This window comes from Pundamilia nyererei, unplaced genomic scaffold (assembly GCF_000239375.1).
Source record: "Pundamilia nyererei isolate P.nyererei 1_Seehausen unplaced genomic scaffold, PunNye1.0 scaffold00032, whole genome shotgun sequence".
Taxonomy (NCBI): Eukaryota; Metazoa; Chordata; class Actinopteri; order Cichliformes; family Cichlidae; genus Pundamilia; species Pundamilia nyererei.
The window spans coordinates 4,010,242-4,018,671 of NW_005187433.1; the positions used below are offsets into that span (position 1 = coordinate 4,010,242).

The 8,430-nt window shown below is 39.5% G+C and overlaps 1 long non-coding RNA gene across 1 annotated transcript; it reads left to right on the forward strand.

Annotated features, from left to right (window-relative positions):
* Positions 1-3,806: 3,806 nt before the first annotated feature.
* On the forward strand, positions 3,807-7,134 carry LOC102204849 (uncharacterized). Its single transcript, XR_311640.2, has 4 exons — positions 3,807-3,872; positions 4,128-4,296; positions 6,582-6,759; positions 6,916-7,134. It is a non-coding gene; the product is annotated as an uncharacterized LOC102204849 (long non-coding RNA).
* Positions 7,135-8,430: the final 1,296 nt, after the last annotated feature.

Here is an 8,430-nt window from a genome sequence, read left to right on the forward strand (position 1 = left end):
CAAAAGCATGCACTAAATTCATTTGCCAGGCTGCCAGAGGAGTGTGGGTGTGCGCACTACAGTAGTTAAATCATTTCTCATTTTGTTTAGTGGCCTTTAATCTGATTAAAAGGAAATTAGATATTCATTCCCTGTTGAGTTATCCAGTATATCAATTCATTTACCAGTCCTTTAAGTATTAGGATAGTTTACATTAACCTGAATATATTGAAACACATAATGTGGAGATGGCTAAAGCGGTTGACGCTACATAAATGTGCCACACCAGAGGGTCAGTATGTCTAGTTTTACATCAATAAAGCAAGATCTATGTAGATGTTTTAGAATGTCATTTGCAGTTAATGAGTGCCTAAAGTCTTTGAGTCATTAATGCCACCAGATCCTTTTTATCCTTCCCCATTATCTTCTCCCAGCCACCTTCAGCTCTTGTTGCTGTGGGGTCTCTGTTTTCAGTCTAGTTTTTAGCAGGTGGTATGCAGTTCCGTTAGGATAGGATCAGGTGACTGAGATGGACAGTAAAGCCATTCATTCTCTAACCCTCTAGATTCCTTGTATGTCTAGGGTTTTTTTCCTGCTTAATAACTAGATGTTTTTGCATGTGTTGTGATCCATTTGACTGGATATTTCAGTAAAATACCTCCCTTCGAGTTTCTTGTTTTTTGCTTTTATGTATAAAGTTTTATTCAGTTTTGAGCTATGTTTGAATTTTTGCATGCAACACACACAGCTTGCTGAAATGATCCAATTATATTTTTAATCCTTGCAATTTTAGCGCTTTGAACACTTGTTTTTATTTTGACACAAATTAACCTATCAGTTGAGTTTATACACTGCATTGGCAAAATATAGTGTTCGCATGCAGGAAGTTGAGTGACATCCCAATCTGAATCCATAGTGTTTATTAAAATGTCAGTACACACTTTGCATCTATAACAGCTTCAAATTGTCTGGGAAGGCTTTCCACAAGGTCTAGGAGTGTGTTTATGGGAATTTTTGGACATTCTTCCAGAAGCAGATTTGTAAGGTGACCTGGCTCACAGTCTCTCCTCTAATTTATCCTAAAGGTGTTCTGTCAGGTTGAGGTCAGGACTCTGTGTAAGCCACTCAAGTTCTTTCACACCAAACTCGCTCATCCATGTGTTTGTGACCTTACTTTGTGAGCTTTCATGCTTGAACAGGAAGTGGCAATCCCCAAACTATTGCCACAAAGTTGGGAGCATGAAGTATTTCACTATACAGACAGTGGAGGGCAAAATGTCCAACATGCTTCAGCATGTTGAAGCATTAAGAGTTCCTTTCACTGGAATTAAGGCCGAGTCCAACTCCTGAAAAACAATCCCTCGCTATAATCCCCCTTCCCTCCATCCCTCCACTGCTCTACAGTCCAGTGTTGGCAATCCGTTACATCGTGCTTGGTGATGTAATGCTTAGATGCAGTTGCTCGGCCTTGGAAACTCATTGCATGAAGTTTGCTATGCACTGTTCTTGAGATAATCTGAAGGCCACATGAAATTTGAAGGCCTGTAGCAACTGACTTTGCAGAAATTTGGCAACCTCTGCATACTATACACCTCAACATCCGCTGACCCTGTTTTGTGGTTTTCGTGGCAGTTCGAGTTGCTGTTCTTCCCAGTCACTTCCACTTTGTATAATAACACTAATATTTGTCTGTGCAATATTTGGTAGTGAGGAAATTTCATGACTGAACTAACATAAGTGGCATCCTATCACTGTAACATTCAATGAGCTCCTGAGAGATACCCATTCTTTCACAGATGTTTGTAGAAGCAGTTTGCATGGATAGGTGTTTGATTTTTATACATTTGTGTCCATGGAAGTGATTGGAACACTTGAGTTTAATTATTCAGATGGTTGAGTGAATATTTATGGTAACATGGTGTATGTAGCATGCATTTCCTATTGATTGTGCTTAGTAACAAAGCCTAAAGAACATGAATAACTCAACTGCGTTTACTTTGTTGTAAAACATTTTAACGTGTAATACTCAAAAGTGTTGGGTCTGAAAATTAAAAAGAGTATAAAATCAAAACAATATAATAAAGAGATAAATGCAATTAAATGGAAAATATTCAGAATGAGTTTATGGCCAATTTCTATACAAACATGATGATATTGATCAAATCTGATTCTAAAGTATCTTCTAAATATTTTAACAGGACTGCCAAGTTTTTCTCATATTAAACTCTAAAATGGTATTTTCAACCTGTGTAAAGCAAAGTCACTTGGTTTCACTCACCCACCTCCCTGTTGGCTGGCGTGACTGGTTCCTGTCACAATGCTTCTAATAATACCTGGGTTAATGGATGCTATGGTTACTGTTACCTGGAGGAGAAAAGCTGTCATTGGAGCTTCTGTAATAGTGGCAATAAGATTGTGAGACAAATTTAGTATGGCCGCGTTGACGTCAGTTTTAGATGAAGGGTAGAAGGGTAGAGGTTATTCTTAGCTCTCCCCCCCCCCCCCCCCCCCCCACACACACACACACACACACACTTACTGCATCAGTAGGTCTGTGGACTAGCAAGACTCAAAATTAATTAACTTGAATTACGTACTTGTAAGTGAGCTTTTCTTGAAAATCTTAAAGTAAAATGCATTTAGTCATATATGATGTGCCACTGTAATATGTATGTTGTACACTATAAACCCTCTGTATGTGATGTCATGAAACATGGTTGGAAAAATGAGGATGAGAGACTGCAACAATGCCACGCAGACCCATGCCTTTACACACACACACACACACACACAGACACACATGATTACTTTGATTCTCTTTTTTTTTTTAACTAAGAAGTCCCTGAGTGGAACAGCTGGACTACCCTTTTCGGTAGAAATGATGGGTGCTGGTCTTTGGTGCGTTGACCTTACATGCACCTTAGACACTGGAGGTGTTGTGGGAGGAGGCGTCGATGAGCACCGCCCACCCCCCCATCGTACATCCTACCTGGTCTCGGGATTGGCTGGTGGTCTGGGCAGAGGTTGACTGCTGGCTATGGGGGGCACTCCATCCACACTTCAGAGGGTGGGGGGGATGTGGATGAAAGTGTGTCTCTGAGCAGTCTGTGCGTGTGTGTGTGTGTGTTTATAAAAAAAAAAAGCAGAAAAAATTGTTGTATAAGGATTTTATGGCAGATTTTATATGTGTGCATTTTTGTCCACGAAGGTGTCGAAAAGCTGTAAAATGCATCAACAGAGTATGGATGACGTCGGATTTCAAAATTCTGACTAAAAAGAAGAGGAGGGCATGAGAGTTAAACATAAGAGCTCTACTCTGTTATCATTTTCCAAAACTTCTTATCAAGGCATGGAGACAGGATTAGATGTGCTGTCTGTCTTCCATGACGGAAATACTCTCTCCTTAAGTATTATGGATTCCTGTTTGCACCCTAATTTGAACTGGAACTGAGCCTTCAGGACAGATGCTCATTTGATTTTGGTTAAATAAGACAGTACAGACAAATTAACACCAAATTAAGGAATTAGATTTTCACTTTAATGAGCATTAAGGGCTTTAGGGATTGACCATATAAGGAGGAGGACTTTAGAGATTACAAACAGTTAAAAGGTTTAAATGAGTGTTTTCAGTGTAGTACCTTTCCTTGCTTTATTATAATGTATCACATAAAATCCTTTCACCAATGCTTCACAATGTGGTGGATGTTTGACTTTAAAAGATCTGAGATGCACCTGAACAATCAAATCACTTTCAGCTGTCTTTAACCTGGACGTAACACCTCCTTGAAGTAGACATTCATGGGTGTAATCTATCATCTCTCACATAAAGGTCCTACTCTTCTACTGACAAGTGGTATTATCAAACAGCGTCTTGGAGCTGCTGCACTTGACAGGTATGTTTTGTGCCAGATTCAAACATTTTATGCAATTTGACTGGTTCAATCTTCTCTTATTCAAACCTCAAATAAAATGAGTATTTTTCAGTGTCTTACTGCTTTCTGTTGGTTTTTATTTTCTTTGTGCTTTGTCTTTCACGCTCATTAAATTCTGCTAAAATTTGCTCTATTGGCACAAGAGGAAAATGGATGTCTTGGATGCTGCCAGCAAAGCAATGCTGCCTGTCATTAATGGACTCCTTTCCTCTTTAGTGTTCATGAGTACCGTCTGTCCAGCTGGCTGGGCCAACAAGAAGACATCCATCGCATAGTTCTTTACCAGACTGACTACACACTGACCCCGTGGACACAGAGGTGCATCCGTCAGGCTGACTGCATCATTATTGTGGGATTAGGCGAGCAGGACCCTACTGTAGGGGAGGTGAGGTGTTCACTGGTTCCCAGGAGAAGAGAGAGGTGTATTACTAGGAGCTGTTAGAGCTACACTTTCAAATCCAACATTTGTTTGTAACAGTTCCCCACACTCAAAAAGTTCTCCTTACATCAACTGCTACTTTAGAGACAAACAAGTGTGTATTATGTTGTGCAGTTTTGTGATAGTGTATCTATCAGAGAGACTGTCCTAAGACGACCTCCCTGTCCTTAATAAGTGTGTGTGTGAACGTGCGTGTTTTACATAACTATGTGCATGTTGTTATGCGCCTGAATATGTGCAAGTGGATGGACCAAGGCCCTGCTGGACCCACAAGTTCGAGTGGATACAAGGATGTGCAACAGCTTAAGCAGATAGAAAGAATGATACAGAACAACAATAGACTGATTAAAGTGATGATAATCTGTATACATTAATATTTGCTCGGATTAACATAGATATAATTCAAAGATTATTCTGTCAACTGATTCGACAATGCTAAATGATTGATCAATGATAGTTCTGATTATAACTGTGACCATAAGAATACAAAATAAAATATCTCTTGTCCACAATGTACAGTGCATCAACCTCATTTTATTACTAATTTATTGATAATTCATTAGTTAATTAGTCTGATATTTTACTGCTGTACCTGCGATGCAAAAACACCCCAAAATATTTTTAACCTAAATCCAGTGCTTTGCATTCACAGGGACTTACCAGTACTATCTAGTTAGTTTAAAAATTCAATTCAATTCAATTCAATTTTATTTATATAGCGCCAAATCACAACATAAGTCGCCTCAAGGCGCTTCATAGATACAGAGAAAAAAAACCCAACAATCATATGACCCCCTATGAGCAAGCACTTTGGCAACAGTGGGAAGGAAAAAAAATCAAGGCATGTTCACATTGTCATTAGTTTTTATTAATAAATTAAATAATAATTTGTGACCTCTGCCAGCAAATTTAAAAAACAGGGTAAATAACTTAGTTAACAAAGATTCTGCAGTTTAATAAAACCAGTTCTGTGTGAAATTGGCAAGTTTGGTACTGGAAGCTTTCTGGTTTCTGTTTTTCTCCAAGTCATTTCTGAACCATCTTTGACTTCATGCAGGAAAGCGGTCCATGTGGAGAAGAACCTCAAAACAATGAGCTTTTTAAAAGAAACCTTTAAAGCACTGATAGACTGTAATTCATGTAGTGCTGAGCCTTTTTTTTTTTAGAGAAACGAAAGCTCTTACAGGCAATGTGACATCAAGCATCAGTCGGGAGAATGGGGTGGGAGGGGGTGACTGTGGGATCCTCCTGCCACTCAATAATAATACTTGCTTAAACGTTTTGCTATATTAAAGAACATGGAATAAAAAAAACAGAGATGGTGGCAGATGGGCTAGTCTGAGACTCTGATAGTCAAACATCATCAGCCTTTTCTTTGTGACATAACGCATTAGGGATGTGATTGACCAGGAGATTTGTTCAATGAATGTGCAGCTGATAAATCTGAAAGGATTATGTTGGACAATGACATAATCATGGACCGTAACGTCAAAGGAGTTTTTAAAATGGTGCAGTCCGCTTGTGTAATCTGTCCCTCAGAGAACTGAGGCGATTTTTGAGAGCAAATTGATGTTTGGTATAGTGCTCATGACATGTATTTCATGTATGAAGTAGAAAAACATGCTCTCATTCAAGAACCGAGTTGGTATTTTTGTTTAAAATAATTCTCAAAAAAATATTTTAATCATTTGGGACTCATTTATCTGTACAATGATGAATATAATAACAGGAACCTACAGTTTTGATTCACTTAATGCAGTGAGGTCAACTTGATTACATGAAGTCATGGACTTATTAATATTACTAGTATAAGTATTACACACACACACACACGCACACACACACCCCTCCCCCTTTAACTGAGCTCTTGTTCAGTACATGACAGCAATTATCAGGTGTGTTATCAGGCAACAATCCTCTTAGAGCAAGCATTTTTTGATGTAATAACTTCACATCATTATGTTGTTGAATAATAGTTCTGCCAAGGGGTTCAATGGTTAGACAAGCTGTGAATGGCTTGTACTGACTCTTGGGGATACAGAAGAAGAATGGCTGTTGTGAAAGAGAGGAGGGGTGTGAGGAAGAGAGCAGAACTTTAAGCAGTTTGCTGGTCTGGATCATTCAGAGGTGATTGTGTTACACATCACAGTGTTCCTCCGCAGTCAACATCACAGAGAATTGACCTCAAGATCAGGCTGTGCTCAGAGTGATGATCTTGCCTTGTTTTGCAGCCACAGTACCCTGAGCACCCTACAGTCCATGGATTGGTCAAACCCGTACTGAGGCCCCTTATGTGACAGCTAACACTTGCCTGAAACTGGGTCATGCAACATGGATTTCACCTTCGTCTGTGTCACCCAAAAGATGGACACCTGCTGATAGATGGAGGCTATATCAACAACCTGCCTGGTTTGTTACATTCAGTTTGTACCTTCCCTTATTAAGTATTAAAAGTAGCCGTACTTTGATGTAGTTGCTCAGCTGTTTGCTTATAGCAATATATTTTTAATTTTACCAGTACTGTATGCTGTTTGTCTTGATGTCTTCTTCCCCTGATTCTCCCAGCTGATGTTGCGCGCTCCATGGGGGCCAAAGTGGCAATAGCTATTGATGTGGGCAGCCGGGATGAAACCAATCTCACTAATTACGGCGACTCACTCTCGGGCTGGTGGCTGCTATGGAAACGCCTTAACCCCCTTGCTGAGAAGGTTAAGGTGATGGATTGATTAGGAGTAAAGACACACCATGCTGTGCAGCAATGTTTTTAATTCTATCAATATAAATCAGGATATTTTTGGAAATCATTTCAGTGATTTATAAGTTAATTTCCACAGGTGGCAGTAGCTAAAACATTATTAAAAAGCGATCTCTAGGTGTATTAGCTAATTGTAGGCCAATCTCCAACCTTCCTTTTTATCCCAAAAATTCTTAAAAGAGTAATTGTAAAACAGCTAATGGATCACCTGCAGAGGAGTGGTTTATTTCAAGAGTTTCAGTCAGGTTTCAGAGCTCATCGGAGTACAGAAACAGCTTTAGTGAAGGCCACAAATGATCTTCTTATGGCCTCTGACAGTGGACTCATTTCTGTGAGTGTCCTGCTAGACCTCAGTGCAGAGTTTGGTGCTGTTATCTATAATATTTCATTACAGCAATTAGAGCATGCTGTAGGTATTAAGTGTACTGTGTAATATCTTTCTAACAGACTCCAATTTGTTCATGTAAATGGGGAGTCACACACTAAGGTTAATTATGGAGTTCCACAGGGTTCAGTGCTACGACCAATTCTGTTTATATTATGCATGCTTCCCTTAGGCAGCATCATTAGAAGGCATAGAATACATTTTCACTGATATGCAGATGACACCCACATTTATCTATCCATAAACCAAGATAACACACATGCAGATAGAGGTTATTGTACTCGGCCCTGAAAATCTAATTACATGCTTACTTGGGATGGCATTACTTTGGTTTTCAGTAACACTGAAGAATCTGCATGATGCTGAAAAACGAGTTAATGTGTTTATTACTTCTAGGCTGGGCTACTATAATTCGTTATTATCAGGATGTCCTAAAAACACCTGAAAGGCCTTTTTTAAACACAGGGCTTAAATACACAGAGGGAGCAATTAGTGAATGAGAGACAGAAGGGAAAACACTGCTGGGGCAAATCAGGGCTAATGAGAGAGGGAATGCATAAACCGACACAGTAACCTGAGACACGGACTTCAAAGTAAAACAGGAAGCAGATGCGAACTTGACAAGGGGATACAGCAGACAGGGGAGACAGCAACTAAGGAACACAGACAGAAGCCAAAAGACTAAAACTGTAACATAAACCACACAGAGAACCCAAACTCAGAATAACCCTATAACCCAATAGACAAAGAAAGCTAAAAATATAATAAACCAAATCAAAAAACCAAAAACACAAAACCACTGGGTCAACGATCCAGGCCCCTAACAGAGTAGGCTTAAAATTGTACTTTTTGATAAAGCATATAGTTAGGGTTGGAGCAGGTGACCCTGAATACTCTCGTAGTTATCCTGCAATAGGTCTAGGCTGCTGGGGGATTCCCA